Source organism: Patagioenas fasciata, chromosome 11, assembly GCF_037038585.1.
Source record: "Patagioenas fasciata isolate bPatFas1 chromosome 11, bPatFas1.hap1, whole genome shotgun sequence".
NCBI lineage: Eukaryota > Metazoa > Chordata > Aves > Columbiformes > Columbidae > Patagioenas > Patagioenas fasciata.
The window spans coordinates 9,156,116-9,165,589 of NC_092530.1; the positions used below are offsets into that span (position 1 = coordinate 9,156,116).

General features: G+C 39.4%; 1 long non-coding RNA gene across 1 annotated transcript in view; it reads right to left on the reverse strand.

Moving 5' to 3' along the window:
• The window catches only part of LOC139828836 (uncharacterized), a 172,335-nt gene extending 162,903 nt beyond the window's left edge, over positions 1-9,432 (reverse strand). The window contains exons 1-2 of the long non-coding RNA XR_011740838.1: positions 9,320-9,432; positions 8,483-8,625 (exon numbers count right to left, since the gene is read on the reverse strand). This is a non-coding gene — a long non-coding RNA (uncharacterized lncRNA). The remainder of the gene's footprint in view (positions 1-8,482; positions 8,626-9,319) is intronic.
• Positions 9,433-9,474: the final 42 nt, after the last annotated feature.

Genomic DNA, 9,474 nt, shown 5'->3' on the forward strand with positions numbered 1-9,474 from the left:
TCTACTTCTGTTTATAGTAATAGAAGTACACATGCTAGCAGACACATACACACTGCTCTGCTCCAGTTTTCATTCAAAGAAATCCATACATTTGCTCTACAACAAATTTGGGAGAGGAGGTTTTCCCACTTCCAGCAGCCCTTCTACCTGTGTTGTCCTTTTCTACATGAAGGATGTGGAAGACAAAATAATTCCCAAGTAACTCATGAAGAAAGAAGCTGTAATACTTTAGACACACAAGAAAAAAGGGAAGAGGACCTTTACCTTGCTACCCAATCTCAAACCATCAAAAGGCTGACCTCTACAGAGGAGCAGGCAATGGCCTTGGTGAAGGTATCAGTGACATAGAGAGTGAGAGAAAACTTTTTTCCTAGTTTCCAGATTTTATTACTGTGATCAATTTTCAAATCAACAAGGAAGATTGGCAAAGAGCCACAAACATACAACACACCATTCATTATACTTGTATACCAGAAACGCCTGGTTTAACGTAAAATTTCTTTTTCTTTCTAATCTATGTTAAAATTGAAATAAAAACCTTAGTTATTTGCCAAGTTCCCATTCAACATATCCAAAATTATCATCTTGCCACTTCTAAACAAGCTCCAGTTTACCTTTTTGAACAGCCTGGCAGTCAGGAAACACCAAGCTGTTTTGATCAGCTGGGCAGAAGAGCAACTGGAGACACTGATTGCACTTCAGAACAACCACTGTTCATAAAGGAAATGTTTTAAATGCGACTACTGTAGATGTCAAATGGGAGTTTGAGATAAAAAGCATCTCCTGAGAGAGGTTTAAAATCAGTATTGTCAATAAAAAGAGTTTTCCTTTTTCATTATCTTTACTCTGAATTTTTTTCCACCAGGTCTATTTTAAATGTACTCAAAGCATAAATGTTTGGGAGAGACATTCTCTTTCATGGACTAGAAAATTATCTCTAAGCCTAAAAACTGCAAAGTCAAATTAGAAGTTATTCTCCCTATCTTGCACTGTGCGTAAGTACCCTCCATCTAGATTATAATGTCCCTTTAAATCTAAGTGTACTGAAAATATCATGTCAAATCAAAACACGGTTCAGAACTACATGCTGGCACATTTTAATGGCCCATCAAAGGCTACACAACAGCCTGACAGGAGTCCATCCTATATACCTGTTCTGCCAAGATCAGCATGAGAACACAAGGATCAGGATATGCAGTTGGGTGGAGGCAACACAGCCATTACGAAGTCCCTACACTGCTATTATTAAAATGTTTTCTATGCAGCTTTGTTTGATTTGTCTAGATTGCTCATACAAAGCAAAAGCTTCAGAAGATGTGATCCAGCCCTTGTATCTAATTCTTGCATTTATACGGGTGAGAAGAAACACTAAAGGCTATAAATAACACTTTCCAATATTTATCTTTCTTCCTTCGAAGACTTCCCCAGGGACTTTAATTAAACTCTCCCTTAGCACCAGTGGGCAATTAAAATAATAATAAACCAAACATGATCCTTCTCACCCAGTGGGTATTCTCCCCAAGCGCCCTCAGTTCCCTGTCTTTTTCACTTTATGTAAATAGAAAATCATCACACTGTTTAAATTCAGCTGTTTGATTGGTATTTCGAGTTTGCAAAGTAGTGAGCCACTTTAACACCATGCTGATATCAAAAGAAAATTCTGCATCACACAACTGTTTAATTCCAGAAGCCAGCAAATCCCTTCTGACATTTAATTGAATCATCTTTATTCTTATGAGAATACTGTAGAGGTGCCAAAGCTTCGGGAACAACTGCCTTTCTCAGAGTCATTATCTAGAAATACTTAATCAAGAAGAAACACTTAACCACAAAGCATTCATGCTGAGACTCAATGTAGTGGCACAGTGATTTGGCTTCATTAATTTCTAAATATTGATCTGTAGGAAAAAAGAAAGAAAATTACAGATTTATCTGTACTTACAGTAATGTCAGAATCACAGAATCCCAGAATGTCAGGGGTTGGAAGGGAGTTGGAAAGCTCATCCAGTCCAATCCCCCTGCCAGAGCAGGAACACCCAGATGAGGTTCCACAGGAAGGTGTCCAGGCGGGTTTGAATGTCTGCAGAGAAGGAGACTCCACAACCTCCCTGGGCAGCCTGGTTCAGTGTTCTGTCACCCTTACTGAGAAGAAGTTTCTTCTCAAATTTAAGTGGAACTTTTTGTGTTCCAGTTTGAACCCATTGCCCCTTGTCCTATCACTGGTTGTCACCGAGAAGAGCCTGGCTCCATCCTCCTGACACTCCCCCTTTCCATATTGATCCCCATGAATGAGTCCCCCCTCAGTCTCCTCTTCTCCAAGTTCCAGAGCCCCAGCTCCCTCAGCCTTTCCTCACACGGGAGATGCTCCACTCCCTTCAGCATCTTTGTTGCCCTGCGCTGGACTCTCTCCAGCAGTTCCCTGTCCTTCTGGAACTGAGGGGCCACAACTGGACACAATATTCCAGGTGTGGTCTCCCCAGGGCAGAGTAGAGGTGCAGGAGAACCTCTCTGACCTACTGACCACGCCAGGTACCATTGTCCTTCCTGGCCACAAGGGCCCAGTGCTGGCTCACGCTCATCCTGCTGTCCACCAGGACCCCCAGGTCCCTTTCCCCTACACTGCTCTCTAACAGGTCATTCCCCAAATTGTACTGGAACCTGGGGTTGTTCCTACCCAGATGCAAGACTCTACACTTGCCCTTGTTAAATTTCATTCAGTTTTTCCCTGCCCAACTCTCCAGCCTGTCCAGGTCTCTGGATGGCAGCACAGCCTTCTGGCGTGTCAGCCACTCCTCCCAGCTTGGTATTATCAGCAAACTTGCTGATAGTACACTCTATTCCCTGACAGATAGTTTAGACTAGAAATTGGAAAGGACCCTATTACAAGATATTTCTAAACCCACGATTTACAGAGAAGAGACCATAACTTAAAGCCCTAATTCGCTGGTTGTAGTAATAATACAGGTTAAACAAAAACCTGGATCAGAAACTTGACAACCTCTTGAAAATAAGGTTACTATTGAAAACAGATCTCCCTCTACATTAGGCATTTTCAGTATAAACAGCACAGAGCTGCATAACTCTGCACAAAGCCAAAAACCTTTTAGACATCACAAAATATTTGCATGACAAAAGTAATTGCATTAAACCTCTCACATCACTCTTGACTTTCCTTACTGCAACAAAGGAACATATCCAAATTTACCTAACAAGTTACATATTTCTATCTCTAAATAAAAGAATGTGAACATGCAATGAGATGATGAATGCACCTGGAAATGGAAAAAAAAAAAAATCTGCTAAATGCAACAACCAAACCAACAGAAATTACCACGGTCTTTTTCTCATAATAAATTCCATAGCATAAAACAGGATCACCTATACATCGGTTACAGTTCCCAGTCAAAAGTTATGCTTTTATTTCCCAAAGACAAGACTGGTAGGCAATGCTAACATTTTGGGAGTTATTTTAAAAAGCCTCGGGTACTTATCCAATCTTAAAATATGTAGTCAGTATTATTTTTAAAACATTATTTGCATTGAAGGAACAATTTCTATTATTCCATGGATGCACTAAACACTAATGATCCTACTGAAATTACCCGCAGGATATGGTATCATGCCAATTTGGGTAAAGGTTTCATAACTTGAGAATGAAAAACACTACCACAGGTGAATGGCTCAACAGAAGGCTGAATGCTAGATGGCCAGGTTGTAATCATGGATCCCAAACCCATTATTAGCTGCTGCTTCTCATCTGCAATTAAGGTTAAAAATGTTTCAAATGCCTATCAACTTAACATTTCGATCCATTAACTGAAACTCCCTACAGCCTGATATTCTTCCTATCGGCCCAGATATCAAAAGTAGAGCAAGAAAAAAAAAAAAAGAGATAAAATATGAAACATTCAAATTAGTGAAAACTTAGAACACTGCCTATGGATAGCTCAAAAAGAGATGGGATACACAACAGCCGGCCAGTAAAAATCTCAACATTTCCCACAGTTGTTTTCTACAAGTTGCAGGATTCCTCTCTGAATTGACTTATCAATACCAGTTTTCATGCAGCCAGTGCAATTTTCTCTGAATGAGGCATAGTTCTGCCTCAAGCCGCCAGCAAGAATACGTATAATTTTAGCAGCATGCATTTGGTATTCTGTGACCTGACAGCTGTAGCTCTGAAAGCCAACCACCACAGCATCTAACAAGGCTGGCTACAGTAACCAGAGCAGCAGCAAACACATCTTCACTATCTGACTGCACAGCTGAACTAAAAGGCAACAAGAACACAGTGAGAAAGGGAGAAAAAAGAAAATCAGACACACACCTCACAAGAGAGTCTTGAATTTTCAGTGTTTGACACAACTCCAGCCTGAGTGATACAGCTGTGCAGGTCTCCCGAATTCCATTATGCATCAGATGTTCGTAAAGGGAACAGTCCGGCTCCTTACGACTTCTCCCCACTAAACCCTTATCTGTTTTTCTTGGAATATCTTCAAGCAGATTTATTTGTCAACTTGGGAAATGAGTTTGCATTAGCGGGAAAAGAATACTTCAGCAGTATTTTGGAATTCCAGAATGGCTAAAACCACTTTCACTGAGATCTGGGCAGAGATTTCCAGTACTGCAGAGCTGGTTCATCAATGTATTACTTTATTAGTTCAAAAGCAGAGGTCTCCCAATTGTATTAGTTAAAGTCATGAAATCATATCCCTCCTGCAACAAGGCTCAGAACCAACACATAAGAAATTCAACCTCTGATACGAGCTATCATGTTGTTTAAAAGTTGTTTAAAAATGCTACTTGAAAAAATTGTTATGAGGTTTTCAGTGATAAAAACATATTTGCAGTCACTTTCTACACCACAAAATGCAGTATGTAACTACAACCATTCCAAGCTCAGTTATTGGTAAACTTATTTCCATGTTAAATAACCTCAGCAGTTAAGCTTGTATCACTATGTTCAGGAATAAACTTGGCCTAGGTCTGAAGTAAAAGGGCAACCTCACAAAATTGTGGTTTGTAGTAAGGCTTATACAGTGTGCACTGGCAGAATTAGAAACAGATGGATATGAAAAAGAACATTTTAAAAACTGAGTATGCCAGAAAAAACTGGAACAGAAGAAAACAATACAGAAATTAGGTTTTAAGTACCTAGATGGAAGTGTTCTGGACAGAGATATACACAACTGCCACGGGCCAGGCATTTGGTCGTGGTTCTTTGTACTAACGGAAAAAGTAAGTATATCATACATATATATATATATATACACACATGGCAGCTTGAAAGCTCTAAGGGGCAGAAGGCTGCCCAGCAGTGGGACCCTAATATTTTGTATTCAGCTTGGATTTTAAGGGTCCTCAGTCTCCCACAAAACAAAAGAGATTCAGGCTTTTTGGCATAAACCCAAATGCAATGACTGACCTCAGTCTTCCTGACAGCTAGTTCATCATTCACATCAAACACAAAACACACCTTTACGCTCAGTTACGTGTAAAAATCCTGCCCAGTTTGTCACACCACAGAGGGATGGCTGGAGAACAGCTCCACTGCTGGTTTTGTACCCGATACACTTACAGACCATTTTAAAGCTTTGTCTTCATGCAGTTCTGTATGCGTTCTGCTACAGCTACTGCCTATTACCATGGCAAATTTTTCAAATGTGATGCAAGTTCTGTACTCAGACAGGACCATTTACCGCATCTTCCTCTCTTGGAAGAAGTGCAGAAATCAATCTCAAAGGCAATATAAATCACCAGCAGCCTAGCACATGCAGGGAAGCCAAGAAAACAGAAAGCTTAGCTGAAACAGGCTTGAAACAGCACTGAAAGAAGGCGGCTGTCTGCCAAAACACTATGAAGCGTAAACACAGATGTTCTGACATTACCACAACTTAACTTGCTCTTGTGTCAAGTTAATACTGATTACAGCAGAGGTAAATTCTCCAAAGCTGTTCACGTGGCACACAGGTAGAAACAGTTCTTATGAAAATTACTCTTTTTACACCATGCAATGATTTTACATCAATGGAAATTATTTGTATCAAGAAATACCTCATTACTACCCACCACATCCCACCAGTTGAAAACAAACCCCAACACGTTCCTCACCACTAAAAAACTCTCAAGAGCTTGTATTCTGAACACTCACTCAAAAAGGAATCAGTAATACCAGCTTGTATAACTTGACTCAGGAAGAGAATGCCTTACAGGTGAGGTCCAATACTGTTTGTTCTGTTCACTCTTTGGGAAAAAGAGGATACTTCTGCCGTACCAAAAGAGATCTGCATCTCCAGTGAGGCCCTAAAGTTCCAAGTCCTCCCCAATTCTTGAGCTGATATTGATCAAGAAACATGATGGTTCAACCACCAGCCTTAAAATACATTCTCCAAACTCCAAGAATATATTCCTACACTAACAACCTCTTTCTTTGCTGAAACACAGAAGTATCTGAAATGAGTGAATTATGACAGTAAAACATGACATCTCTTGTTGCATCTTCTTGCTTCTGAATGATTATGTGGTGCAGATTGATATGGAATAAAGAAGGAAAAAATATATTGGAATAAGGTTCAGTATCCCTCAGGCCCACCTTAGCACTCACTTTCCATGTTTTCTCAGTAGTTCTTTTATTTAATACTGTGCTTTGTTTTAACTCCTATCTTTCCTGCACTCTCTTTTCGTGTTCCATGCTCTATATAACAACACTTTTTATTTCAAGAAAGAAAGTGATTTGAATGGATAAACATTGCCAGACACCAATATCTCCCTCCACAAATCATTCAGTATTTTTGATATAATAGTTTAATCTAGTAAACAGCATCCTTAAAAATATTGAAAACGATGCAGTGAAATACTTCTTCCTGTGACGCCATAAAGTTTGATAAATCATACTGAAAAAATTCCCTATAGTATTTACACCTGAAACTCAACACTAAGTAGGCATTCTTCAGATACAGATATGGGTTACTAACGGTGTTTTTCTAAAATGGTCTATTTTTACTCCAGATAGTCATTACTCCTGCTACGAGAGAATCCAGGGAAAAAAAAGAATTGAAACTTCAGCTGAGATTTGACTTCAGTCTATTAATTAAAAAGCCGAAGACATTAAATATTAAGCTAGTATAGCAAAGTATCTTTTCCAATTAAAGAGACTTCCTTTCTTGGTTTGCTAATATCTCAGACGCTCATTATAAAGAGATCACACAGTGTATTACGCCAAAACTCTACACTTCCTTATTTTATGCTTCCATTCAGCAAATTATTTTACCATTTGTTTGAGAACCTAACAAAATTCATCCCTTAATTCCACCGAACGCTCACTTCTGTCACAATGTCCATTTAAATGTCTGCAGCATTAACTTATTTATTAAATTAGAACACATTAAAACATAGGATTTTCAATTAAACACACATGATACTGCTGCTGCATCTCTCACTGCCTTAATCTAATTATTTAAGACAACACATTTCACATCTATCTTGTTAAGAGTTATAAACCTTACCTGTGGCTCTCTATTCAAATTAATCAAATATGGAAGCACCTGTAAGAACTCTTGTCAGCTTAAAACAGTCTAAGAAATAGAAATACACCAGCAAGGTTTATAAGAATCAGTGGTCACACAAAGCTTTGAAAAAACAAGAAGTGGTGTAGCACTGTTAAGAAGATAAAGCAATTATGTTTTCACTATTGTACTTAGTATTTTGCAGGGACAATGATGGAAAATGCTTCAATAATAAACTGAGAACCTGTTCCATGGATGGCTCTGAAATACTCCTAGAACTCTTTGACTTCTGCTCAACAACAGCACATAGCCATGAACGCAAAAGCTGGCGTTCACCTTTTTAACATAGGAAATGCTGGCAAAAAAGACAGCAGGTTACATCCCCTGTAGTTTTAAATACAATTACTCTTCTCATGGACAGTTCACCAAAACCGCCAAGAACTAATACAATCTCAATTAAACATTAAAGCCTGTAATGTAAATGCACGGCATCAGATGTATCATTTCTTAAGGTGTTCTCAGTTATAAGTGTTATATTTTTGACTTTCATATCAGCTAAAGCAGAAATCCTGAATTTAACTGAGAGTAAAATAAAGGCCAGTACCTTATTATTAACCCCAAATACAACTTCATTTCAGTGGCTTTAAGACTTTCTTTCTATGGGTTATGAATGGCAATCCCATATATACAACTGAAGATGAGTGGAAAAAATCTTATATCCTCAATAATAGAATTAATCAATTTTTTTATATGTTTCTAAATAGGACATCTTTTTAATGTCTGGTCAATGACACTGAGATACGCTCTATCCTGGACTTATTTTCTCTGCAACTTATCCACAATATTCATCACTGGACAAGAGAAAATATTTTGACAAAAATGGCAGAACATAGAACATGTGTTTTAATTTCATTTTGTAACAACACTTTGTCTCTTAGTTATGATTTTTTTTCTCAAGTTATTAGAGTGTGATTTACCTGCAACTCCACATAACATGGAGACTGAGCTGAAGTAAGAGTATGCAGCAGTGATAAAACTGGAGATCTCATAATTTTGCTTTCCTAAGCAGCAAGAGATTTCCCCGTTGAGTCATCTGCATTTTGCTGCAGTCTAGAAAGCCCTGAAAATCAGCAAAGACAATTTACAATGAAAGTCTTTTTCTAAAAACAGCAGACAGAAGATGCAAACTTTCTTCTTTTAGGAGCAGGCAAGCTTCCTTCCTTACAGTAGCTGTGGGTCAGGAATTCATATTTGGCCAGGTATCAGACCCAACACAGAGTCACACTAACAGTAAAAATTAATTAATTAAAAAAACACACACAAAAAACCCCCACAAACCTTTATAGAATTTTACTTCTGATCCCTATATTGCAATTATGAACACTATTTTTTTTTTCTGGCTTACTTTCCGTTTGCAATAGGTCACTAGTAAAGTGCTTAAAGTTACTTGAATGATAATTTACACCTGTGTGCAGAGGAAAGGAGCATTCCTCTGTTCTTACTATTCTGGGAGACTTTTCTTCCCCAATTTTGGTACCCCTGTGCTGATATTCTTCCCTCTCACCACCCATTACTTCGCACAGAACTCAATTTCCAAACCGACCAAAGAACCCCAGAAAACCATCTCAAAGCTTCGGGAAAATTCGACAGCCACAGGCCTCGTCATAAACATCACATCCCCCATCCCTCACTTTCCCCTCGGTCACCCTGAGTGGCCCGTGTAAAACCCGAGAAAGTAAGCGACGAGAATTGAAAGGATAAGAGCAGAAGGCCTATACCCGCCTGCTTTTATTAAAAACGCCACAAAAATACACCTGCAAACGGGGTGCAAGCGGGACGACGCCCGCCCTCCCGCCGCGCAGCCGCCTCCTCCCCTCAGCAGCGCCCTCGCGCCGGCTCGTGACCCGCCCCGCGGCGGGAAGGAGCGCGCGCACGTGCAGCGCGGTAGAGCCGCCTGTCAGCGGCAGCG